This window comes from Rhea americana, unplaced genomic scaffold (genome assembly GCF_003343005.1).
Source record: "Rhea americana isolate MKP2758 unplaced genomic scaffold, rheAme1 scaffold_91, whole genome shotgun sequence".
Taxonomy (NCBI): domain Eukaryota; kingdom Metazoa; phylum Chordata; class Aves; order Rheiformes; family Rheidae; genus Rhea; species Rhea americana.
This window is the reverse complement of record NW_028187100.1, coordinates 3,211,802-3,239,410: the sequence shown is the minus strand read 5'-3', so window position 1 is coordinate 3,239,410 and position 27,609 is coordinate 3,211,802. Positions and strand designations below refer to the sequence as shown.

Here is a 27,609-nt window from a genome sequence, read left to right as displayed (position 1 = left end):
CCAGYTCTCTGATCATCCTCGTAGCCCTRTGCTGGACTCTCTCCAGTAGCTCCATATCTCTCTTGTACTGGACAGTCCAGAACTGGATGCAGTACTCCAGWTTTTAGTATGATTGAGCTTCTGCCCAGGGAGGTTGTGGAGTCTCCTTCTCTGGAGATCTTCAAGGCCCGCCTGGATGCAACCCTGTCTAACATGCTCTAGGTGAYCCTGCTGAGCAGGGGGGTTGRACTAGATGATCTCCAGAGGTCCCTTGCAACCTTACTGATTCTATGATTCTTGTGAAGAGGCCTTGAGCTCTTAATTTAAGACCTTGTCTAAGAATTTGAGCTGCCTTGCGTAACTGTAGAGGCAATAGATGAGAAACAATCCATTCTGATATGGTATTTTTATGGCAAAGTAATGTTGTTTGCAGTAGGTTGTATCTATTTTTATCAGTAAAAATAACATGTCTAGCTAACAGCTATGCTACCATGTATTCTGTATCTAAATCTTACCAAAGCCTTGAAGAAAGCAAAAGCGTGGCGGAAACAGGCTTTGGGGAGACCTGTGGGTGCTGAAACAGAGCCTAAAGTACCTGACTCCTAGGCTTGTGGACTGACTGCAAATACTTATTTTTCTTTGTACGTCCAAAACTTGCATGTGTTCAGACTCTGATAAAATATTATGTGAATTTTAAAAGGGATATGAATGATTGGGCACAGTAACATCAAAACTGTGTGAATCCATTGTCTCCCATTTATTTCTTGCTCTTTAAGATAAATGTCTCCATCTTAGTATGCACTGACAATTGGACAATTTGCATTAGTGATTGAAAGGATGAGTTTCATACAAAATTGTCTACAGTAATTAATGAGGTTTGACTGTGACTCTCATGAGCTACCAGGCTGAAAAAGGTGTGAAGAGGTCTTTAATTACCCTAATCTGAAAATACACAGTGAGGTATCCTAGAAAGATGCCATAAACCGTACTGAGTGGGGAAAAAGACTATTGAATTTTCTAGTACAGATTCTTAGAGGAATTAAAAAARCATCTGAGAAGTTCGGGAGAGAAATTGCTAAGCTGTCACAGAGCCATTAATGGGTTGATTAGAAGATGTGTCTGGATGAGTCTCTGAAGTGATTTGACACAAATATAAACAATCTTTTTTTTCAGTGTTCCAGGAAAGAGAGTAGGCTTGAGGATCTATCTTGTAAATMCAGAAAACCTGTAGAGTTATACATGTTTAGTAGCAGAATAGTAGAAATGAACAAAATACTGAATCCATATAATGTTTAGCATAGGTCTGATGTCTTGCACATCCARTCTGTCACTGAAAGGCAGTCCTGTAAGCCCAGATATGCGCAGATGGTTTGGACATCRTCACTTTTTTTCTGTCACTGCTGTCACTTTCCTCAGACTCTAACTCTGGCCTCTCTTTTGATGGAAGTGGGAGGGTGATCACATGCCTTGAGGCTGGAAGGCTCATCTGTTTCTCCAYGTAGCTGCCCTTGAAGGCTATAAAAGACTGCAAGATAGGCTTCTTTTTAGGACAGTAGGAAGTGGTTTGCTTCAGCAGCTATCCCTGGAAGTCTGATCACTTGTGGCCGAGAGATGCTCAAATGCACTTTATAGGGTCTCTCTCTTGTCCCCAGCTTAGACTTGGTGCTGCTTCTGCTGGCTGCTGTGTGTGTTGGAGACCTGAACTATGTAGGTCCTTAATGTATTCTGGTTTCCTTTTTCATAATTAAAGGATACTGAAGCTCTTCAAGGATTCTTGGTCCAGGAAAATAGGATTGCTTGGATACAGACTGAATCAGGAGCAGAAAAGAATGCTGAGCACCMCCTGAGGACACTAGAAATAAGGCCCACACAGAGAGGGTGCAGGCACCTGGAAACTTCTATAGGAATGAAYTGATCGGGAAAAGTAGCTTCCTCTGGCAACTGAATGACTGGTTTRCAGCCATGGCCTCGTTGTGAAGACACAGAGCCTTGTGAGAGTTTGATCTCTGAACCAGTCAGCTGTGTTGTGCTCAACTGAGACTGCCGCTGTGTGTGACACACCTGCTTAGTACTAGTTGCCCCCATACATGTGTTTTACAATACAGCTAAACCTTTATAACCATAAGCTATTTCTGAAAGGAAGATCTTTCTCCCATTTATGCCTCCAGCTTTGTGACTCAGCTGCTGCTTTTCTGTCAGCACTGGTGCTCATCTGACCCACAGAGAACTGATTTAGCTCACTAAGCTAGCAGAAAGCTGGTTTATTCAACAGCAGTAATTAAGCAGRTAATTGCCTCCCTGTGATGGCAAAGTAAGCTGATCAGCAAAGTGATCCATCAGAAGACATTTTGTTAGTTCAGCTGGAGTAATTTTCAGCCTTGCTAGTTTCTCAGTCTAGCTTACTGAGATGGGAGGAGTGACAGGAGAGTTGGGACATAGAGTTGGGATATCTCTTTGGTGTCAGCTAACATGGTCAGGGACCACAGAACGTATTTTTATCCTTGTGTACTGTGCTGATTTAATTTAATGAGGTTTCCTGCATGGCTTGGGCAGGAATCTCCAGTGGTGTAAGCCCAAGTCAGTGAGACTGGAGCTGTATCAGTTTACGTGAAGTCTTGATTACTTGTGAATGGTATCCTGAAGTAACATATTCTGCGTTGTAAATGAGTCGGCTCGTGTTGCAATGTAATGCTGACAGTCATGTGCTAGTTCTCTCCTTGGAAGAAACACGGTAGAGACGCAACCGCTTGCACTGTTAGGCAACAAAAGGGTGAAGAAATTCAGCTTCAACACAGAAAGAACATTGTCTCTTAAGATAAGCTGAAGTGCGTGTGCTGCTCTGGTGTGTACTGGACGCTGTTACGGATTCATTGAATGTTTGCTCTGTGGTCAGTGGTTAAGTAAGCAGGGTGCTTGAGAGARAGCCTATGCCAGGGAATCTAACCTGCTAGCTGTATTTTGGGAAGTACATCCATAACCAAACTACTACTTCCCACCTCTCCTTTGACATAATGCCACAATTCATGCTGAGTGGAGCTGTGAGCAAAGAGATGATAGCAAAGAGGATCATGAAAAGCTTTGGTCATTGGAGATTGAGGTTTGTGTGTTAAGAAAGGAAAAAGGAGTACTGGWTACCTTTAAATGGATAAGCTGAGGGAGTGGCAGGAGCAGTGCACGCTGGCTGTGTTGTTCAGGTTCGCCAGTCTCCCTTCGCAATGAATGTAGAACTGCTAATTTCTGCTTTCTATGTCCAGGTGTGAATTAAACTTGGCATGCAGTCCTTGGCAGTGAGGGAGAAGCAAGGTCTTGTCTGCTCTGTAATTGCTTGAGACTGTACTCATCCTCATCCATTTGATGCRAGCTGTCCGGCATATCTGCAACCTCTGCTTACGGCTTCCCTTTTAATGGGAGAAAGACAGTAAGATGTGCCTGTCTTCACGTGAGTTTATAACGGTGATTTCTGGGGTGCTGTGTGCCTTAAAAACTTGCCACCCTCCTCCCAAATTCCCTGRTGATATGTTTTATAGCATGTGCACCTTCAGCTCTGCAAATACCAAGTTTAGACTCTGCTGACAGTTTTAGCAGAGTCAGTTGTGGTCATTCAGCAAGGGAATTTATGGAAATATTGTATATGAATGGAAATGAAAGACTACAAATGTCAGTCAGAAAATATCTGTGTATGGAATGTAATTAAAGAGATGGTTTGGGCCAATTCTTTTTTGCCTTACGAATTTTAAAATACAGTCTTTTTTTTATGAGCTGATTTGTGAATAATGCATTAAAATAGCTGTTGATCTTTGCAAGTTTTCCTTACTGTAATGTTTATTTATTTATTACCTATCTTAAGTATTTAACTAGCTCCACTACTACTGTATTAAAACTTTTGACTGTCTTCAGCAGTTTATCCTTAAAGTGTAAATGACAATTTTGCTTTTCTTGATCAGAAAATTGACACAGAGAATATGTGGTTTATCTAGGGTCTGCAGTGGAGCAAGCAATGGAGCCCAGTAGTCCCAGCTTCTAAATTAGGATCTTGACCTCTACAGCATGATGTGTTCTTAATAAAAATCTTCCCTTTATTTACGGTGGAGAGCCTTGTCCTACCAGCTCTGCATTTGCAAAGTGAATCTTCCCCCTCCCTTTTCATTTTGTTTTAATTTTTAGTGTCTACATTGTGGATCTTAGTGGGGGTCCTTGTCAGGTCCTGTAGGCACTGGGACAATACAGTAACAGCCAAGCCTTATGCTACTGACACACTCTTCTCTCTTGGGTTAAGTGAACTTTTTATTTGCAGTTGCCTCATGTAGCAAAGGGAACCAATATCAGTAATGGTAAACAGTTCCCCCATGTCTTCAGCCTTATTTCTGTCTCTCTTTTTGCTTCTCATTTGACTTTCCTGTTGGATGAGCTGCCCGTGGGAATTCCAGCGGCCTTCTTGGCATGGGCACATATTCTGCTGTTTTTTTTTCCCCTGCTATTCAACTCCTCCTTTGCAGAACACAATCTAAAGAAAATGGGAGATTGATGGGAAGAAAGTGGGAGATGGCTATTTTCCCTCCGTAATTCCTCATTGCACTCTCTACAGGATTTATATTTCCGGGCCTAGCAACTCCCATGGTACCCTGGGGCATAAAAAAGTTAAATAGTCTTGCTTGCAGTGATGGGTACTACACAGTTCAGCAAGCCCAGCCAAACACAGATGGAGAGACGATGCAGTTAGGCAAGTAGGCTTTTTGGTGGGACTACTGAATGGTAGAAATAAAGATAACTTTGCTTAGGATACTGCCATGTGGGTAATTCTCTCTGAATTTTGCTGAGTGCAGAAGCTTACCATTTTGTGTGTTACCTCTGTTTGTACCTGATTGGTGCTGAAATTGTTAAATGAATATGAAAGAGGAGCTCTCTCTTCCCTTTAAAATTTCTATGTATTCCAAGCTGCTTAAAATCCTTAGTATGATTTTTGTTCTTAATTTTTTGATTTGACTGAGGACAGTGAAGAATTTCAATGTGTTGACACCATCTTTTGCCTTAATAATGTAGGACAATAAAAAGAGCTGCTCTGATCAACAGAAAAGGCCTGTAAGATTTGTAAGTGCTAATCCTTTGTATGCTTTGTTTCCTATAATCCCTAAATTATTAATATGCTTTGTCTTGATGTGGTGAGTCTAGCTGCTCTGGATTTGTTTTCTAGAAAAGACGGAATAGGAACAGGTTCTCAGCATCTCCCTTCCCAGTCAAAAATGTTGTTTTAGCATTACGCTCGTCACTCAGGTTCTTTTAAGCATTATGTGCTGTTCAGTGAGTATCATGTGCTGTGAGGTGTAGCAGATAAGGGTCAGGTTGGGCAGCAGGGAGTGAGAGAAATAAGATGAGATTAAAGGATTGAGTATAGGGAAGGTTGTGATATTGGTAAGAGAAATGAATTTGGTCACAATATGATGGTAAAATACGAGTTGCTCTTTAACTGTGTTGAATATCCCACTTAAAAATGACTTTAGTAGAACTCTGCTAATCTGAATAATTAAACTAGATGCAAAAGTGATCTCTCTTGCTTCTTTTGCCTCCTCAGTAAATGTTAATAACGCTCTGTAAAGCTGCTGCTTCTGTTGTATTGTCATAAGTCAATATACTCACTTTTTTTAGGAAGAACTTGACATTGTGTTTGAAAGATACATATTTGCTTTAAACATCACCACATTTCAGTAGTGCAGACCTTGGCTAATCCAGATAGGCTTACGTTTACAGAGTGTTCAGATTTTTATAGAAAAATAATGAAGCCTCACAGCCTTCAGATATACTCCTCCTTTTCAAAAGTCATTTGAGATTTAAAAGTTAGTGTTTCTTATGTTAGAAGCAATTGAGTTTTTCCTGGCTCCTTTGCTGAATGGTGGCTTACCTTTTTCTTGGGAATGCAAATAAGGGGCAAGGAAATTAAACAACATTTGCACCCCATGCACAGACTCACAGAATGGTTGAGGTTGGAAGGGACCTCTGGAGATCATCTAGTCCAACCTCCCTGCTCAGCAGGGTCACCTAGAGCATGTTAGGCAGGGTTGCATCCAGGCAAGATTTGAAGATCTCCAGAGAAGGAGACTCCACAATCCCTCTGGGCAACCTGTTCCAGGGCTCTGTCACTCTCACAGTGAAGAAATTCCCCCTCAAGTTCAGCTGTAACTTCCTGCAGTTCAGTTTTTGCCCATTTCCTCTTGTCCTGTCACATGGGATGACTGAAGAGAGTTTGGGGCAATCCCCTTGACATCCGTCCTTCAGATACTTATAGACGTTGATAAGATCCCCCCTCAGTCTTTTCTTCCCCAGGCTAAACAGGCCCAGCTCTCGCAGCCTTTCCTCATAGGGCAGATGCTCCACTCCTCTGATCATCTTCGTGGCCCTATGCTGGACTCTCTCCAGTAGCTCCATGTCTCTCTTGTACTGGGCAGCCCAGAACTGAGTGCAGTACTCCAGATGAGGCCTCAGCAGGGCTGAGTAGAGTGGCAGGATCACCTCCCTCGACATGCTGACAGCACTCTTCCTAATGCACCCCAGGAGACCATTGGCCTTCCTGGCCACAARGGCACATTGCRGGCTTGTGATCAACTTGTCATCTGCCAACACTCCCAGCTCCTTCTCTGCAGAGCTGCTCTCCAGAGGGTTGGCCCCCAGCTTGTACTGGTGCACGGAGTTATTCCTACTGAGGTGCAGGACCCTGAACTTGCCCCTGTTGAACTTCATGCGGTTCTTCTCCGCCTAGCTCTCCAGCCTGTCCAGCTCTCTCTGAATGGCAGCACAGCCCTCTGGGACATCTGCTCCCAGCTTGATATCATTGGCAAACTTGCTGAGGAGGCACTCTGTCCCCTCATCCAGGTCATTGATGAAAAAGTTGAACAAGACTGGAGCCAGTACTGAGCCCTGGGGGACTCCACTAACCACAGGCCTCCAATTAGACTCYGCGCCTCTGACCACAACCCTCAGAGCTCTGCCTTTCAGCCGGTTCTCAATCCACCTCACTGTCCACTCGTCTAATCCTCACTTCCTGAGCTTATCTAGGAGGATGTTATGGGAGACAGTGTCAAAAGCCTTGCTGAAGTCAAGGTACACAACGTCTCTTGCTCTCTCCTCATCTACCCAGCCAGTCATTCCATCATGGAAGGCTATCAGATTAGTTCAGCGTGATTTCCCCTTGGTGAATCCATGCTGGCTACTCCTGATCACTTTCTTTTCCTCCATATGTCTGGAGATGACATCTAGAATGAGCTGTTCCATCACCTTTCCAGGGATGGAGGTGAGACTGACCAGCCCATAGTTTCCTGGGTCCTCCTTCTTGCCCTTTTTAAAGACTGGAGTGACATTGGCTTTCTTCTCGTCCTCAGGCACCTCTCCAGTTCTTCATGAAGAATGGACAGTCTAACATCCTTGAAATGATCGATCTCAAAAAAAAAAAAAAAAAATCTTTACAGTGATACTGGGTCCTGTTGCATGAGTTGAAATCTTCTGTGGATTGTAAAAGTAATTACATACTTTTTTTTTYCCCCTCCCCTTCCTTTCCCTACCTAATCTTTAAATATTGGATATTATTCTTTAATGGTAGTATTTCATGTTAAATTAGTGCTGGCTTCCGAAGAAATACTACAGGATGAGTTGGTAATCTTGATATTTCAAGCGTAATACATTAATGACAATGTTGTTTTGTATGCAAAGATGAGACTCAACAAGAAAGACAAGGTTTGTGCATGGTAAGTGGTATTAAGCACCTGACCAATTTTAAGCGCGAGTAGTCACTCACACTAGCACAATTACTTGCGTGTTTAAATTATACCTGTGCTTGAATGCTTTCTTGAATTGTGATCTTTTACTTTCCATCTGCCTTCAAGAGCATGGAGATATCTGCTTGTGTTGGGTTCTCTTTTATTCCTCTCTTGTAAATTAATAGGCCTATTGTGAATGCGCCTTTTCCTTTAATCTCACTATTTTACATCTTAAAGCAAATGGGAAGAAAGGATGGATTTAACTGCATCCATTCTTGGAAAGATGAGTTTTAGATTTCAAGACAGATTTGATCTTCAGAGACTTATTCTGCAGCTTTAACATGGCAAACCAGAGCTGCTTTGCCTTCAGTAAGTGTTAGTGTAATGATGATTCTTTTTGATAATGGTATCAAGGAGGAGCTGGGAAGCTGTGCTGTAATAACAAAGTGGTGAAAATAAATGTTTTTCAAGGGATAAAAGTTATATAAAAGTCACACTTCAATAGAGTGTTATTTATCATAAATATGTTACTGTCATATTAAAAGCAAGAATTTTAAAACTCAATTTAAAAAAATAATTTGCAGGTTCACCTCTTGCACATTACTTCATTTTTTTTGGTAATAAAACTAGATTATTGCCGCTTTTATTCACTTCAGGTTCTTATGGATTAGTATAATAGTGCAATCTTTAGAGCATGCTTATTGGCTCACACTGTTTCTGCTATCAAAATGCAAATTATGCTTTTTAAGTGCTAGCATCTTCTATAAAATGAAGATATTTATCCTGTGTATGGGATAAAATGTGTATGTTTGGGTTTTCTTAATGCCTAGGAGAAATTGCACTAACAGCTCCCCCAAAATCTAACTGTGATGACTTGAAAATGTGGTTTAAATAGAGAAGAAAGAGGAATTCTACTTGCTTCAGAATAATAGGAGAATTTGTGTCTTTACTTTTTCAACAGTGTGCAATAAATATCTCCAGCTTAGTGTTATTAAGCTGAGTAGGGGAATGAGTGGATACTAATGTACACTATACATCTATGTGTGTGTGTATATATATGTAGTATACATATATGTATTTATAGTATACGTATAGTGTGTACTGTATACAAACTTGCCTGTGTATATAACAATGATACATAGATTTGACTTAGTTAAAACTGTAAAAGCTGTGAGTCTCTAGATTAAGTCTTAAGGAGATTACGTGCAAATACAGTACCATATTTCCAATGGATATAGTCCTTCAGTTCTGTAGCTGCCATGTCATCTGCTATCTGCTCTGACATGGTACTGCCACCTCCCTCTGTCTCAAAAAGTTTATCTGTTGATAGCCTCTTCCTTGTTTCTCCTCTTCTGTGTTTCCCATTCTCAAAGCGGAAACTGGATTTTTTATATTGTCTGAGAATGTTCAAGGACTTTGAACCTAAGGAGTGTGACTTATGTTTGGAGTTGGTTCAGTTTCATTACAGATTTTTTTTTCTAGTACCTGGAAATAAAATTAAATAAATGACTTTCAGAGACAAGGATAAGTTATTTGACGAAAAACAACTGAGACATCCCCCCACCCCATGTTTTGGTGTTGATGGAATCATTTCAGGAGGCATTTCAAAGCAAAATAAACTTGTAAATGGATGACAGCATGGTATGACACTGGAGCTGATATTCTTGAGGTGGCTTTTGCTTCCCTACAGAAGGCTGAAGTTGTATGCTTCAAATTTGTATGAGGTAGCCAGAGGTAGGAAGTGATTCTGCTTATGAAGTAACACATATAGCAAGAAGTCACTTGCAGTATTATTCTCTGCCAGTTTTGTGGTTTGTAAGCTTTAAAGTTCAAAGTTGGATCAGAAGAGAACTTTTCTAGAGTTTTTGACCAGACTCAAGATTTAATGGTCTCTGTAAAGTATTTCTACCCAATATGTTTTGGCTATATACAGGACAAATTGAATTGTTTTTAAAAGTGTGTTTTAGTGTGTGTGTTATTGTCTCCCAATTTTGCTGAAGTAGCACAATCAGGTTTCTGTGAATTGTGCAAGATGTGTAAAAAGATATTTAATGGTCTGTGTGCTCCAGTTTAAAGTCTATGGCAGGGCACAAGGTACAACGAAAGGCAGAGCACTGTGAAGTTCTTTAATTGTCATTGCAGTCTGTAACCAGGTGCTCGCTATTGAAGAAAAAATCTAATTTCATCAGACTACTTAAAAAGATGAAGATTACTTTGACCAGTTTATACCAAAGGTAATAATAGTTTTCAGTTCTACCTTAGTGGAACTGAGAAATGTTATGGGAAAAGAAACATTTTTAGGGTTGCTTAACATCAACCAAATTAGGAAGCAGTAGGATGATACATAGGGAACTTCTTCTATTGCAGTGGTCCTCTGCAAACATTCAGAAATCCTCAGAATTCGACATATTCTTGGGGATCTTTGCTTGGCAACGGCTTTATGGTAYTGTGCAAGTTCATATCAGATCAAAAATTGCCTGCAGAATGCAAGATTCTCTATCACTTATCTTGGCTGAACATATTTAACTGGTGGTTACAGTAGAGATACACTGTCATTTGCTGTCTGTATTGCACCAGATGTACCAAAATTGTTTTACAGAAAGGTAGGAAATCTTCCCTGTACTTTCCAGGCTAGAGCAGTTCAGTGTTTGCTTGAAATAAAATCCTTTGCACATCTCTAACCAGATGCAGTGCTTCCCTGTGTTTCATCACTATCTTGCAGCTTCAAATTAAGTCGTGGACAGCTTTGCTGARCTTGTTTCTTGTTAATCTCTTTCTTCTGTTCACCTCTCTGTGGTATTTAAAGAATAAATCAACAGCAGAAAGTTGAAGCAGATCAACTCCTGAGCTGGAGCATTTAGCAAAGTGTGAATATTCAGCAGCAAAGCCTTCCTGCTGTTGGGCCCCCACTGTTTCTGGACTTGCGTGTCTCTGTCTGAAGAAAGATGTGTCCCAGATGCCTTGCAGTTACAGACTTTAAGGATTTTTGCAGTCCCCTGTGCCAGTTGTAGGATTACTTGGCCAGAAACACAGGAAAGCTTTTGGAAGAAAACTAGGTACAAAGGCTCAGGGAGAAGTGACATCTCAAAGCAAATACATACTAAAGGGTGAGTGAGGGTAGAGGGGTGCTTGGATGCAGATTCTTAATCTTTTCAAGCAAGCTAGGAACTTTATTTTCTACAATATGTCCTGAAATTGTTTTTCATTGCTTCTTCATGATCTAAAATTCTGATTTATTTTGTTTATTTTTGAAGACTTAGGTCCATTTAAGGCATTTTTATTGGACTTATCCATTGTCTGATACTTGTACTCTAAGCAAAAATTGAAGCACAGACCAGTAAGAAAATCTCAAGTGGTAAATATGGATCTTCTGGGAAATATGTTGAGGAATTGGCACATTTTCTTCAGATTTTTAAGGTGCATAAAGCTTAGTTTGCATGACACTGCATTAGTAACCCTGTTTCTACTTGCTGCTCTGTTTTACTGAGCCTGGCAGACCTTGGAGTTGATGTTGTCATACAGAACCACTGTGGTGTGTTCTTGGAGGAAATGATGGTGATTCAATTATACTTCTAATAGTAATCATTTTTATTACCTTGCCCCTTTGTTGACCTTTGCACTTATTTAGTACTACGTGGGTTTCTTTGCCTTCTACAGGTTATAAAGAGTGTCTGTCTATAAAAGTTCTGTTGAATCCTTACACATGTACCTTTACCACTACCCATCGCAAACACATTAAGGCAGCCTCAATGAGATAACATTGTTCAGCTTGAAAAGCTAAATTCGTATTCCTGGGGAAAAGGAGATTGAATTAGGAATTTTCCAGATAATGTTTTTATTTACATTAAACTTTTACCTAGAGTTTTTTTTTCTCTCTAATTTGACTGTCAGTAGCATTTTATAATTAGTAGGTAAAATTATACCATTCTGAATCTTTGGGGCACTGGCATGGTTTGGATTTCTGCCTAGTGCTAAGTCACRTTTACCATCACTAAATGTATGGAATCCATTCATGTGGTAGCTAGCCAAGAAAATGTCTCCAGTAAAGTAGAACCTTAATTCACTAATACTGACTTTGTCTGTGTCTCATAAATTTTAATCCTTGTTCTTAAACTACATGAGGAAAACAAAATTCAATTAATTTTGAGCTAAGATGGTTGCTTACTTTTTCCAAGTGGTTAATCCTAGTGTAATTAGTATGGAAAGGATGGAACTGGGAAGGACTTTCTAAGCGTAACTCCTTAACTTAATCCTGTCTCCATCTCTATTTCCTTACCTTAACCCCTTGTGTTTCTAACTGTGACTTGATGTTCTGTGATGTGCTTTTCATTCAGCAAGTTCTTTTCAACTGTGCAGTTATGACTTACTTCTGGAGTTAATGTAATTTGTAAACTGATTTATTGGGACAAAGATTACATGTCACTGAGGAGCAATGGATGCTTTGGGAGACTAATAAGATTTTAAAGTATTGGTTCAAATACAACTCAGACTGATAGGGAATAAATTTTTGGCAGTCCCTGATGCTTTCTTTTTTTTTAATTTTTTGCTCACGAGATACTGCATTTGTTGGTTTCTGTCTTAAAAACCGACTCTTGCTAGTATCTAGTGGTGTTAAGTGTTGTCCCTTTGGTCTAACTATGAACAATTTTGTTTCCTTCTCTCTGTTATCTAAGATGATTCAGTCATTGTTTTTCTCCTGCTCCCTGAGGCAACTGCTTACTATTTCTATGGGACAGGCTGATATTGTCCTTGGGAGCAGGCTTACTAGGGGATTAGTCTGAATTATTCAATCTTTTAGAAATAATCCTTCTAGATATAACTGAAGTGTTTCTGCAGAATAACAAGCTTGTGTTACTACTAATACTTGTTCTCTGCAATTTGCTTTCTTGACTAGTGCATGGATACTTTACTTGAGGCGAAAAACATAATGACTAAATTATCTTCTTGGCATGAACTAATGTTTTAACGTATCCTTTCTACAAAAGTTTTTGTAAAGCAAAATTCAATTAACATTTGCAAAATTGAATTATAAACCTCACTATTATTAACTGGAACACTTTAGGCAAAGGATCAGTTTAAATGATGGCTCTGAGTTAAGACATACTGTAACAGAAGTAGAGAAATGGCTATTTCATGATTAGATAAAACAATTAAGGATTATTTGCTTATACTGTGCAAAAGAGAAAGGTCCTAGGAAATAGTGATCAGTGCAATTTAGATATGCTGGAGTGCTTGGGCATAGTCTGTGCTGTAGTYGCAGAAAGCAGGAGGAGAGTACTCCCTTACTCAGGCCCACTGGTGATGAGAGGAGGTATTCACACTGACAGGGGTGAGCAGCAGTCACTGCTCTGGGGTGATCTTCTTACTAATCTGGACTAGGATCTCTGCATGTAACTTCTGTGCTTCAGGCACTCAGGAAGGCAGGGACCTCTTCTTTTCTCCAGTTGGCATTCAGATTCATCGGTGGRTCTGTTACAGCATCTTTGGAAGAGCTTTTCCATACCTGACCTGTCATGGTTTGTGCTTACGTTGGTGGCCTCTGGTCTAGGCATCATATGGGTCATGCAGCTGGATAAAGCCTTGTTCGTCTTGTGATGATTAGCCATCATCAGCCTTCAGCAAGCCATGCTTTGCTGATAGTTTTGACCAATTACCTTACAGGTCAACAGTTAACTTCCTTTTTTCTTGTGCCCATCATTTTAAAGCTACAGCTACATTTATGTCTGGCAGACTTCATGCATCAAAAGAAGGCCATGTGGATGCCATGAATTAAAATTGTTATTTTTATTTTTAAAAATGTCTTCGTTCTTGATGGATACATTACAATAAGTTTACAAAATGCTCTTCAGCGTAAGGAAAAATGACCCAGCAACACTGCAGCCAGAAAGAGCGAGTCTATAGAGATTACCGCCACAGGGAAAGTTCTTACTGGTGTAGAAAATGGCCTCTCAGGTTAATCTGTCACGTAAGCAGCATCCTGAGTGGTCACACACAGCTCAGTGCATTTCATATGGTTTGTTTTATATTAAGCCCATCATGCACTTAAAAGTATCCCTAGGTATGTGAATGTTCCAGACATTGGAATAAATCTGAATAGTTATTGAGACAGTGTCTAATGAGCCTAGAAATGAGATTTTCTTTGCTGAAATGGGGTGAAAGGCAGGGATAAACTGTGCTGCCAAGATGATGAGGGGCGCTAGGGACCTGTCCTAGTTCCTCATGAGTCCAGACCTCAAGGTCAGATTCCTAGAGTCAGCATGTTTCAAGCTCTATCAGACTCTTTCCTGTTTTGCTTTCCTAGCTCAACTTTTATTTGAGGATGAATTTACCATTGAGAATTGGATGGCAAAGGGGAGCTGATACATTTTCTAAACCTTTGTTCAATACAGATGGTGATGGTGAATTCACCGTAACCTCTTTTACAGACCTCTGCTCGTTGCTGTGTCCTGTTTGCTACAGTAATTTCATTCAGTTGTTTCTGAGGCCTCTAATGCAACTTACTTCACATTTTGAATGAATCTGACTTCTACTGAGAATCTAAATGCCTGTGATGCCTCAAACACAGGAACAGAGAGGATGGGCAGCCTGATCTGGAAGAGATGTGTTTGAGATCATATGATACTGTATTATTCCTGTCTGGTGGGACAGAGCATGGGAAATCTTTGGTGACAAATGAATGAGAGGACTGTATGTCCTCAAACATGCCTGTCAGTGGAGTTTCCGGAGGTTGGAGAGAACTGGCAGGGCATTTGATGCTGTCTAGGGGATGAGTAATAAGAGAAATTGATCTTACAGAGAAGGAGACAGGAGGGTGTGTTGAAAATCACATGAAGAAATGACAATTGATGAATTTTTTTCCTTGATTAGGCAAATTTTGCTCTTGCATGTGTTTAGTCTTCCCACCATTGAGTGGAACAGCTGAAGAAAACTCTGTTAGTACTTTATCATCTTCATCTGTTTAATTTCTCTTCCTGTGATTTTTTTTTGCTGTGTTTACTGCCGTGAGGTTCTTTAGATTTTGAGGTTAATGACCGGGAGGGAGAGAAGCTGATCTTCCCAGACTCAAGAGGAAAAGGGACTGGTTGCTTTTTCACTTTTAATAGGAGAGAGGGAACAACTTCTTCCCATTCTTACTCACTCCAGATTGATTGAACTGAAGCCACAAACATGGTAAGAGATCACTGGCACTGTAGGATGGATGGCTTTCTGAACTTGTAACTCAACAGCTTTATAGCATCCTGCTTAAGCATGAATTTCCTTGAAATCAGCCCTTGCTTGGCAGCAGCTGTGGCACACACCCTTTTATAGCAGTCTTGGCTCATCTCAAGCTGTTCTCTGGATGAGCATTAAACTAAAGATCTCAAGTTTGCTTGCTGGGTTTAAAAAAGATTGAGTTTAATTTTTTTTAGTTTTGTATCTTTAATTTGCTTTCTTTGAGCTCTAGAATGCCTCTCTCTCCTGTAAGCCTTGTGTATCTGAGAGATTACTGTTTGTGGATTTGGGAGAAAAAATATGTGGAATTAATGTGAAAAGACATGTAGTAGATGATCAGCAGATCCATGCTGAGAGGCTTTGAGAGACTGCCATCCCCAACTGTGTCCATCCTGCTGGCTGCTGGAGATGATGGTCTCCATAGCAAAGGTTGCAGAATGGTCACTGGGTCTGTTTCTCAGATTTTCACAGCCAGAAAATAAATCAATGGCAGTTCATACAAATACTCTGACTTACAGCTTTTGGGGTGCAAACTCACCACCTGCTCTGCTGTCTCTAACTACAAGAACAGTAATTCATGATGGAAGAAGGAACTGTCAGTCACGGTCAAAAACCTTTGGGKTTTTTTTGTTTTATTGTTTGTTCCAACAAACTGAACTTGTTCCAACAGAAAATTTCCAGATAAATTTAGGGTCACCCTGTGCACATCCATGGTAAAAAGGTGATTTCTTTTTGCACGTTTCCTCCAATCCCCAGGCTTCCTGTGCTACTAGTCAAGGTTTGAACTTTAGTGTCATCCCAGGTTAAAATTTTTGATTCAAATACCGCATTAGACTGTTTTCAGTTAATACTATAGACAGAGGAAGTCTGTGTTCCCTCCCCCCCCCCAAGTTTTCTTCACTGCCTATTTTAATCAAGAGATTAATCTAGCTGTAAAGTAGTCACATACAGAAATCTCTTCTTCGTGGCAATTTGTCATCCTAATGCATCAAGTTTAGGAATAAATTTTTATATTCTAAATTACAATTACCCATGCTAATGTTTAGAGGAGAGAGACTTTCTTATCTAGCCCTTGATTTATCTTTCTTTCTCCAGCAATGAATTTTCTCTCACAGTGATTTCTGGTATTTTCTTTTCTATCTTCTAATGTGACAAATTTCTAACAATTTTTTTCAGTGCTTAAACAGGACAATAACAGTGATGTGGCAGTGATGTGAATGCCAGTCTTGGCAGTTTGACAGCTGATACACTGTGAAGAAAGCTCAGCTTTTTCCCAAAGAAAGAAATGTATTTGTCAAAGGTCTCAAAACATCAGCTTCCCTCCTCAAAACAAAGCTGGATGGAGGAGCAGATCTGAACTGAGGTCCTGAATTTGTGAAATACAAGTACTAGGTCTTGGTGGTAACTCTCTTTCCTCCCCCCCGCCCTGCTTCCCCTTTAGCAAATTAGAACCTGTTTATCCCTACTTTGGTGTTTCTTCCAACTGCCCTACATGCACAAAACACCAGCCAATTAGTTTTATTTGCTTAGGTGCTTCTCTAATGGAATGAAGCAATACTGAAGTTCCAGTTTCACCAGAGCCAAGAAAGGGTAGATTCCTTATTCTGGTTAGTAAGAACAAAGTATTTAATTTCTTATGTCCTTTCAGTTCATGATTTTCAGTGGGATGTCTGGTATTTCTAAGCTACGTCAAAAGATTGTAGAATAATTTTTGGAGTGTGTGTGCATATACATTGATTTTTTTTTAAAAAAAGAATTTTACATAAAATATATATAAAAGAGTGTGTGTGTATATATATATATATACACATATACACAGACACGCATACATGTGTTATATTGTGTTATATTGAGTATATTATATAATAATTATTTAATATTCTCCTGCCTTATTTTTCATACTCTAATCTTTCAAATGTTTTGAATCTTAGTGTTAACTAAGAACAGTTATCTCAAGAAATGTTTGTTCCATGTATTCAGAAGTATTTGTGTCAAAATAGTCAGTCACATCAAAACATCCAGGGAACATCAGTGGCTCCATCTGTGGTCTCAGGAGATGCATATGTCTGAAGAAGTTGGAGGTTAGTATGCATTGTGGATAAATGGGTGCAGTTTTCACTTTTAGGTAGTGTCGATAAATCTTGTGTTTATAACATGAAAACAGCAACAAATAAGGTTAGAAAATGTAAGATAAGTAATGTTCCCCTTTGTTTATATTATTTATCTGTTGGACACCTGTCTTTTTTCATGCAGTTAACACTCGCTGTAGTACAACTCATCAGCAAAATTGATTTTACTGTGAACTGCACAATCTGTAGTTCAGCTGTTTGGCAAACGGGCTTGTGTTAAAGGCTCTTGCCTGTGCCTGCATGCTTTTGGTGGTGATATCTCCACAGTTTGGGTTTTATCACGCTCTGCTTTGTCTTTGCTTAGCTGCGGTGTGCCCAGGTAACGTTCAAGCAGCGTTCGGTAAAATCTCCGCGGGGCTCGGTTGTCGGAGTGGTTACACTTACTGAGGTTGTGAAGGAAATTTGGCTGTGGCTGGGTCTCACAGCTGTATGAAGGAGGGGAACAGAAAAAGAAACCTCGAAAGGATATTGTATGCTTTGCAGCCTGAGCACAGGGACTTTCAGACGTTCAGACTGTGAAAACCTAGCGTGTAGTTCTTGTATCACTGTTTTGCCGTGAGTGGGAAGCTGTCCCGGGAGCCTCCCAGCAGCCAGTGGCACAGCGCGGAGGCGTTTCTCCCCAAAGATACGCGGTCCCTGCATTGGCACGTTACGCGGTTATTGACATCTCTGCAAGCTTCCCGGGGGCTGAAAGGGCTGAACAGAGCCTTAAAATAGTATCTTAGCACTCGCAGAATGGGATTTGAATTAGGAAGGCATGCATTTTGTTTCTTCTTGGGTTATTTCAGCCAGCACAGCTTTCATTGCATGCGCTATTTATACCCATGGAGACTACAGAGACTGTTAGAGAAGTGTAAAGCCTTGAAAATGAGAACAAAGTCAAAAATGGACTGGATGTATTTTTGCAATGTAAATAAGCAAGGCAGATCTCCAAGAGAAATTATTCTGTACCCTGTTTCCCTGAGAGAGAAGTGGGGCACAGAGTCACTGGGCAGCTCCCCGGGGATCGCCCAAATAGCCAGGGACAGAGCCTGAGCCAGAGGCGAAGCAGCCGTGAGCCCGTGTCAGTGGGCCCCCTTTGTGCCCCACACAACCTTGAAGTGCTCTTGTGTCCATCCTTCCGCATGGAAGGGTTTGAACGGGATTGGGCTGRGTTGAACGGGAGAATAAGATGTGAATGTTAGCGTCCGAAAGCAGGGCAGCGCGGTCTTTCGTTAGAATTGGAGAGCAAAAGTGTAACTGCTGTCTTCAGTTAACGTAACCTTTTTTTGTTCCCTTGAAGCAGGTAAAGTAAGGATGTGTAAGACGTAATCCTTTTCTGCCAAAGTGTTTATATCTGTTTTCTCACTGCTTGCTACTTCCAAGTGGCTTTTTAAATTATTTATTTAATTTAAGAAATATTCCCCTTTACTGAAAGAGCTATTTCATGCATTTCGTTTGCATTATGTCTTATAAAATATTCAAGAGGGCTGAGCGCTAGTTTGACCTTGTGGAGAAGATATTTACTGTTCAGAGTCATCACTTCTAGTCTCCACCTGCACTCCAACATGACACAGTCCGTTTGAGATGCCTGTATTGTAGCCAGGAAAAGTGGTGTATTAAATGTAATATGTTGGTTTTTTGTACATGAATAGGAATTGCCCACTGCTACTTTCTGTTCCTAAGCGTCATATATTATAAACATGTAGATACTAGAATAGAGCTTGAATTCAGAGCAATTCTGGTGATGGCATCTTGCAAAATCTGATTCTGTTTGTGATAGGATTTGTCTTGGCTCAGTAGATCTGTTAGCATTTTCAGTAACCTTTCCAGTATCTTGATTTAGTCCTTCATTTTCATCCTGGATGCTTTTGTTGTCACTTAAAAAAAATCTGTTCATTTCTTTTTATGGAAAAACCTTAAAATAAATTGTATTTAGTGGAGAAATTTAGGGCTCTGAAAGGGGAGAAGGTATTAATGTATTCAAGAATGGAATTCTGAAAACTCATTTTTTAGAAAATTCTATACGAAGAACTCTATTCTGTCTCTGTCCATTAGTTGACTGGTTTGATATCCTGATTTTTCCCTTGGGGAAAAGGAGCAGCACAATGGGAATTCTGAAATAAAGGGATGGAGCAGAGAGAGAAATAAGATGTGTCTAATAATGATGACTTCTGAATTCCATTTTTAATGGTTTTCAGTGAAACTTGTACTTAAAATGCTGGCAGTTGCTTTGAAATGGGATCTAGACAGAATCTAAGTTAGGTGCTTTTAAAATTTTACAATTCCCGTGATTATAATGCATTTTGTTGTCTTTGAGAAGTCAAGTATATGCTTTGATTGGGTGTGTGTATTTTACTGTACAAGTGGCTATCCTCAGAAAACTGGAGTTTTTTNTTTTTTTTTACCTCTGCTCTAAAGTTGGTTGTGTTTATCTGCAACCATACTCCTGGAAATTATAAATTTACCACCTATTACCAATATCCAGGGCCTAGTGTGCTAATCCTTTCCTGTGACAATATACTGGTTTCCTGTGAATTGTAAGGGAAATTTTATCTTCCTTTAGGAGCATATTCTTGCTCTAACTAGCTGTTTTGCAATGTGTTTTTTCCAGAACTGACAAGGTTAGAGTTTTGAAATGAACAATATTGTTTTTTCTAGTATTTCTTCACCAAAAATAGCTGTGCATACTGGGAACTATAAAACTGCACAGCTCTTCTGTGTCAAAAACCTTTAACTGAGGCTATGAACCTACCAAGTACCAAATTTCAGAGGGAGGTTTTTAAGAGATTTTTCCAGGGTTATTGAGGGAAATTAAGGAATCTGCAGTGTTCTGGAAAGGACAACAGTGTTCTGGTTTTGGGATGCAGTGTAAGCTCCAGCTCCGAAGCAGTAGGATGAAGTTTTTGTGTGCAGTGGGCTGTCCCAAACCTGTGTATTGGGAGATTGATGTCTCCTCTGCTGAGTCATCTCATTCTGCTCTCTGCTGGAAACAGCACGTGGTGGTCAGTTGCATGTGGTGGTCAGCGGGCCACAGTGGTGGCTGGAAGGACCTCTTGGTCCTTAACGATGAAATAATCAGACTCTTTGACATGTAACCTCTGTATCCCAGCTTCAAAATCATCTTCACAGTGCTGCTAAGTTCAGTGCAACATTTGATAGGAAAAGCTCAGAAAATACCACTTTGAAGCCAAAGTTCGGTATTCTGCTTTCTTGCCAAAAAGTGTTGAATATCTGCTGATTGCTAGTACGTATGACGTTAATTGTTGCTTACTACAGTTATTAGTACTATTAGAGCGCAAAGAGCTGATCCTGCACCATCCAGAATTTCCTCACTATCACATCAAGATCTGTAATAGCCAAGGCAACAGATGACCTGGTAGTTCAAAGTGCACTCTTACGGGCATTGGGAGCTTTCGGGCTGACTTCAGTAAATTCAGGGTAAGCTTTCAATTTATAACTGTTGAAAAGCAGGTTTCTCTAGGTCCGTTCTAGAAACAGTTACTGTTGGTAGAATTACTCTCATCTGTTTGTTTTTTTAATAAAAAGAAAAGAAAAGGAAAACAAAGAAAAAAATAGAAAAGAAGAAAAGGGAAGGAGTAAAGGAGCGGAGAGTCACCTCACCAAATATTTGTTTTTATTATATTGGCGGGGTTGCTGTAAATTTTAGGCTGAAATCTGTGTCACTTGTGATGCAGATTTTCTTTGGAAATTGTTATCCCTGTGTTTTGTTACTGTTGGAATATAAGCAAACAGTCCTATATTCAAAACATCTTCTATATAACATACCTTTTAGTTTTTTTGCAGACCCTTCATAAGGAAGAAACACTTTACTAAATGCTAGATGTAAATTTTGTTCTCTGACTTTTGTCTGGATCTATTTCACTAGCTATTTTGATAAGGAACTTTCTGTGAAATCGAAGTGATTCATGGATGATTCTTAGCTGGGAAGAATCTATAGTCCTAAAAACCTTGTGAAGTACTGGAAAAGTTTAATTTCCATGGATTATTTCCTTTTCTAGACAGAAATGAAGAGCTTGTTCATGATACCGAAAATGATGCTGTAGTATAAATGAGCTATTTCATGTTTTCCAGGGAGACAGAAAGCTAGTTGTTGCTGACGTGTGTAATGTTGAAAAAAATTCTAAATCACTGGAATGAAGATAAACTATTTTTGAAGTTCTTGCTCTTCAGACACTTAGAACTAATGCTATGTTGAAATCAAAGTTGTTAATCTTTGCATTTGAGATGCAACTATACCCCATGCAATGAAGCAATAGCTAGGTAGTGGTCTCAGTGTGGTCTCATGGTGCAGGGAAGCCATACCTCCTAAAAACCCTGTTTGCAGCAGACCTTCCTTGGGCTAGTGAGGCATTACCCTGATTGCATCGTTTCTGTGGATAAAAGATAAGACACTAGTATTTAGGCTAAGTCTGGGTGTAATTATATGAATAAAAATGTGTTTTATGAGAGTTAGGGCAGAGACTAAGTGGTTCAGAGGAGCACTGGGCAGTAAAGGGCCGTCTCTAGTCAATGTCAAATATACTTTAAGATTATACTTGTGTCCTTGGAATCAAAGTTTCGTGTTACTGAGTTTTTCCCCTTCTTCCTAGAGTGACTGCAGTTCTGTCACTTTGCAAGTGGTAAATAGGCACGTGAGGTGATAGGTGTTTTACAAATACAGATCATGAAACTGCATTGCTACATGGCTGGACTTCGTAGGGGTTCAAAATTAAGTTCTGTGGCAGGTAAGGTAACATGTGATTGTTTGTTTTTTGTTTGGTTGGGTTTTTTTTAGAATAAAAATTCATGTGTCTGTTAGCATTTATTTTGGCATAAGAATTAAATTTAACATATATTTAATCAGCTGAGTCACTTCCATGTTTTAAAAAAGTGAGGTTATCAACTGAAAAGCTGGATTTCTTTGAACATCAAGTGTTTTGGAACATGGATTTATTCAGAGCTTAATGGAAGACCTCRTAGTCTACTCCTGAACATATTGATACGTATATCTTTCCCTTGCCTCACAAAGGAGCACATTTGTGTTTGATTTGAGTGGCAACTTCTGGCTYGTATTATTTCAAGCCTTTGAGGCAATTATCTGTTGAGGGAAGGCTTTAAATTTAAGTGTGTGCTGAAACTGTATTGATTTTTGGGGATGATGGCAACAGCTACCATTTAGTTTTGCTTAGAAAAGGTGACAAATATGAGAAATACAATATTATCTATTGGCAAAKGTGTATGTATGGCGCAGCAGCTGTAATCTGTCTAATTGGCCTGATCTTTTTTTTTTCTCAACTTTTTAAGATTAGTGACCGTATGCTTGAAGTTTAAATTTTTTGTCAACTCTCTTGCAGATATGCTATGGAGCCAAGATTTAAAGTGTTATATGTTGCTGTAAGAAGCCTGTGATATGTGTTCACGAGTTTGGCAGGGTGATACAGAATATATTTTTAAGAGGTACTTGGAAGGAAAGGAAAGATACTTTGATTTAGACTGTTTTTCTTCATTCAGCTTTGAACTAGCTTCTATATATCCCTCGCCCCTCCTCATGAGATATTGTGACCCCTTGATAAGGAAGCATATGATATATTTGTCATAAGATGATTCTCTCATCTTTAATGATATTCTGTTTTTCCTCTTCATATTATCTTAGTGGATTTGTGCATGCAGCACCTGATTGGGTAGGGAAACTGTTATCTCTGTTTTAGAGTCAGGAATAGTGGAAGGTTATGTCTGTGGCTGATATTAAGCATTTGTTGTGTTTTCTTTGCAGAATGCTTTGCTAAACTTGAAACAAAAATTAATTGCAATTTGAAAATTTGCTTGCTTTCCATTTTGGGCTCATAAAGATCTTGGTAATCCTTTAACACCTGAACATTTAAGTAGGATGGAATGCTTATTTTACAGATGATAGTACTGTGGCAGAATTGGATGGAATGAGTTTTTACAATGTCTCGCAGCTGAGAGTAGTTCATGGCAGACTAGGGGAATAARGCATTGAAAACTGTCTAGCTGAAATTATTGTTCCTCTGAGCTCAGAGCTGTAAATGCTGAAAAAATTATCCACCAAATGGGAAATCTTTTATTCTATTCTTTTGAAGCAAAATAATATGCTGACACTTCTTTTCATTGAGGAATTCTTTGGAAAGCATTAATAATTAAAAAAAAAAATCCTTTTGTGGATCTTGCTGTGTAGAGTCAATTTCTGAAGCAAACGCTCGATTTAAAATCTAGTAAGTAAAAAGACAAATTTATTTCATAGCAGCTGGCATAAATCTTGCTTCTAATGAGGATAAAATCCATGTAAATGAATCATTGCAGTAAATCATTGTAATTAGGATTTATTCATTACAAAGCACTCATAATTATATAATTGACTTCTAGTATATTAAGATTTATAGTCTGAATTCTAAATTCCATTTTATTCATTTAGAAGCAAAATTTGTTAGGGGAGGAGTGTTTGCAGGAAGCTGTCATGCTGCATATCTTGGACGGTAGATTAGAGTTTAGTTTTTCTGCAATATGATGCCACTYTAGCCTTGCAGAAGGCTCAAGTTCTCCTCTATCAAAAATAATGTCCTCAACATTTTAGAAGTGCTCCCTCAAATACTGAAGTTGAAACCTTCAGTACTCTTAAGTGCCAGATGTTTTTATTAGATGTCTTTCAGCTTAACAGTTACATACATGTATGTGTGCATGCACATCATCTTCTGAGAGCTGTGCAGACCAGTGATGGACCAACATGGTAGAAAGTTGCTACCAACTCACAATTTTCTGGACTTAAAGAGAAAAATGGTCTGTATTTTTTTGATCTCAGCACTTGCGAGTGGGCAGAAGGACTACCAAGAAAAACAGCAGAGCGTTAAGGCCAGTAGTCCAGCTGGGATCTGGCCCTGTCCACGTCTTGGGTTGCTGTCATGTAATGCTGACTGAGCTACTCTGCGCCCTGCTGTCTCCACTGCAGCTGAGGCTCCACAACAGAGTATCATAACAGAGTCTAAAAAATCAAGGCTACTCTGTTACTCTGCATATTTAAAAGAATAATTTTGTCCACCAGGCTGTTAGCTTGGACCCTTTCAAAACCATTACTTAAAACAATAGTTTGAAAAGCAGTTTCTAAGAAATAGGTTTTGGCTTGGCAAAGCTGGAAGGCTTCCAGTGATAAGTGATGAACTACCAAAATAACTGTAGAGATTTGCCTTGTTTTGAGGGGACCTAATAGTTGAAGGCAAGCTTGAATGGGTCTATTGGATCTGGCAGTTTCTGGCTTACAGTGAAATTGAAATTACTTAAAGAGAAAAATCAATCTGGATTAGAATTACAAATTTTCTTGCCTCCTTTCCGAGCTAATGCCATTTAATAATAGATTTTAAAGGCTGTGTGCTGTTTCCTTTCCTTCCTCCCATCTACCAAAATTTATTAAAAGCAGCTGGATTGCTGTGATTTGACTCTTGCTTTCAAGAAAAGTCCTTTAGCCGTTTCACTTGAAACAACCTCAAGCTGTTTTTAATTACACCACTGACTGACAATGTCTCTGAAGTTGGGAATACCATTTTACATTTGTTTTGTGTGGCAAGTAGGGTTTTGAATTGCCTGCTSTTCAGTGTTGCTGTAAGAGTTTGAGGTTGGTTTTTCCCCTGAAGTGTTCTGTAGTGGTGCAGTGTTTAAATAGCTTTGTTGCAGCAGCATTTCTGCCTTGGTTTTCTGTTTGGACTAATGTCATATACTTCGAATCAGTTTGTCCTTTGCTCCGCAGCGATTGTAGGAGTATGTATAAACTCCTGGTATCTTACTCTGTTCTTCGTTTCTTTACAAGTATTAATGCTCTAACCACCCATAAATCATTCTGAGAGTATTAAGTCCTTTACATTATTATGTAAAACATCTGATGATATAAACAGCTTATATGGTAACTTCTCTGAATTTTGCAGGTATAAGATTGCTCTCCCATCTAAAAATAATTTAATCTTCATTTACAATGTTAGATTTAGATAACTTCTTGGTTTTTCTTTCATGAGGCAACAGTAAGCATCTCTGACTGATAGAAAAAGATTTTCATACAAATTTTAGAATGACTTAGCTAGGCTTGTTTTATGCGCTTATGCATGAAGCRAAGCTAAGTTTGAAGGCAGTGCTGCATTTTTTGAACGTGATTTTTTTCTGAGATGATTCTTAAAGTCTATGGATTTTCTTTCTTTTCTTTGATTTTTCTTAAAACTCTAGAGAAATTCAGGGCAAATCTATTATGCCCTTTCCCTCCCTCTCTTCCCCTTCATTCCTCCACCCATTTAATTCTATATTAAGGCCATGAATTTAGATAATCAAAATACAGCAGATTTAATAAGTTTCTCTGAGACCATTAATAAATCACAATGAATGCATGCCCTGTTTTCTAGTCTTTGCTAAATATAGAGGCAGGACTGGGTCATACTGTCTGCTGTCACTGGTACCACATCAACCTTCCTAAACAAGCTGAGCTCTATCTTAAAAGCTGTTGGGATTTTTTTGCCTTCACTATTCCGTCTTGGAAGGCTCTTCCTGAACCAACCTTGAAAGCTTTGGAAGCTGCTTTTAATTTCCAACCTAAATATATGTTGGGGGTAGCTTAGAGCTGTTTGTTCTTGTGTCAGCAGTATATCCTTAAGCCTGAATAGCTCTTCTGTCATCTTAATGTTTATCTGTGAATGTACTGACAGATGATAATCCCGTCCTTTCCCAGTCTGGCCTTGAGAGTCTGAACACACTTGGATCTCTCTTTGCRTGCTAGGTTCCCCAATATATGTGTTTGCTATACAATCCTGTGTACAAGGGAGGCATTTAGATGGAGCAGATATACAGTAATCTAGATCTCATCTGTCCAGTGCGTGCTTGTTTCCCTGGTAAAACTAGTTAGTTTTGAAAGTTGTTGCTGATTCTTATTTACAATTGCACATTATGTTCCATGTTGGCTCAGGTGGTCACAGTGAATTCACTACAGCTATTYGAATAAAGCAGTTGCAGCTTGCCCCCAAATTAACCCACACTAGAAACCTTAACCATTTTTAACCCTTTCCTGTTTTCTCTCAGCCTTTTCATTAATGCTTCCTTTCTACCTCCCTGCCCCCAAATATAATCAACTATGGAYATGTTTTCAAATACTGTCCTTAATTTTGATTAGTGTGTTCTGTGCATGGTCCTACAGTAGAATTTCGTTTTGTTTTCAATATAGCTTTTGTATTTAGTTGCAAACACATAAGATTTTTATTTCAATCATCCATTTGTACACTAAAAGATTTGAAAGTCTAATCTCCTGCACACCACAGTGATGAAAGATTGGAAGAAAGATTTGGCTTGCAAATATTGCACACATAATGAGGTAGGAAAATGTGCTAAATTATACTTGTAGATTAAAAGACTGATTGCTTTCTGAAGCCCTGAAGTTAGCCACCAGCACACAAGGAAAATCACTGTCATTGTTGCCGGATGTATAACTTTCTTTGCAATTGGCTAGAAAATCTTCTAAAAGTTAATTCAGATATCTCTGTAAATAGTTGTTGCTCCTGTTGTATGCAAGACTCTTCTCACTCCGCAGAAATACTTCGTATGTGCAGTGTACTGCAGGGAGGGAGATGCACCAGCAACAGGGGAGTGATGTGCATGTACAAATCTGGCATCCAGTATACAACTTTTAGGGAAGTATGCCACTGGAAAAGATAGCAGTTGTGGAGGCTGTGTAGTCAGCTGCATGCACTCGTGCACCCTGTCTGATATGTAAAACTACCAAGATGATCTGTCATCCACTTCATTTTTTTTCCATTTCTCAGTAATGAATTCTTCATAGTACCTCTCTCCTCTGAGGTTTCAAAGCTCGCTGTAGGGCTTCAGAGTGAGAGGATGCAATACTCCATCTCTGAGAGCATCCAGGAGGGCGGAGGGGCACTGAGGAAACTCATCACCCTTGTTACCAGTCACAGCACTGGCTTCTCTTTCTGCATAGCTAGATTCTGATCTTTACCAGTGGGCAGGCATTATGTCACTGAAGAGATGCAGCATCTTTTTCTCTTACTATAGCTAGTTGCACTGCAGAGTTTCAGTAGATGTGGTGTAACCTGTACCATGGCTCCTTTTCCAGATGAGAGGCTAACTGTCATGCTGTTGCTGCTGCCGTGTAAGTTGTTTTTCCTCTTTGAACAAAGCTTGATTGCCGCCACYTCTTTCTGTTTCCCTATTCTCTTCCTGTTTTTCCCTGTTTAATTTGGGATTTGTGATTTCAGAACTTCTCTTACCCTTGAGGAAGTGCTGGCCTTGACAAAGAGAGGGTGAATTACAGTAAGCCCTGCATGGGTATATTCTTGCTCCTAGATATTGATTTAAGGTGTGTCATGGCTGCACATTTCAGGAGGATTGGCTGCACTCCTGTGAGCATGTAACGAACTTGTTGACAACAGATGGATTTGTCATTGACTGGAGCATATACTGCATGCCTTTGGTATTACTTGGTATTGCTCCTTAAGTGTTTTTCTGACATGGTGTAGCTCAATGTGCTGGTCGTGTTCTTTTCAGTGGCACAGTCATAGCAGCAC

The 27,609-nt window shown here is 39.5% G+C and overlaps 1 protein-coding gene across 1 annotated transcript in view; it reads left to right on the top strand.

Moving 5' to 3' along the window:
- KIAA0930 (KIAA0930 ortholog) overlaps nucleotides 1–27,609 on the top strand; it is an 85,983-nt gene that overhangs the window by 20,722 nt on the left and 37,652 nt on the right. The window lies entirely within an intron of this gene.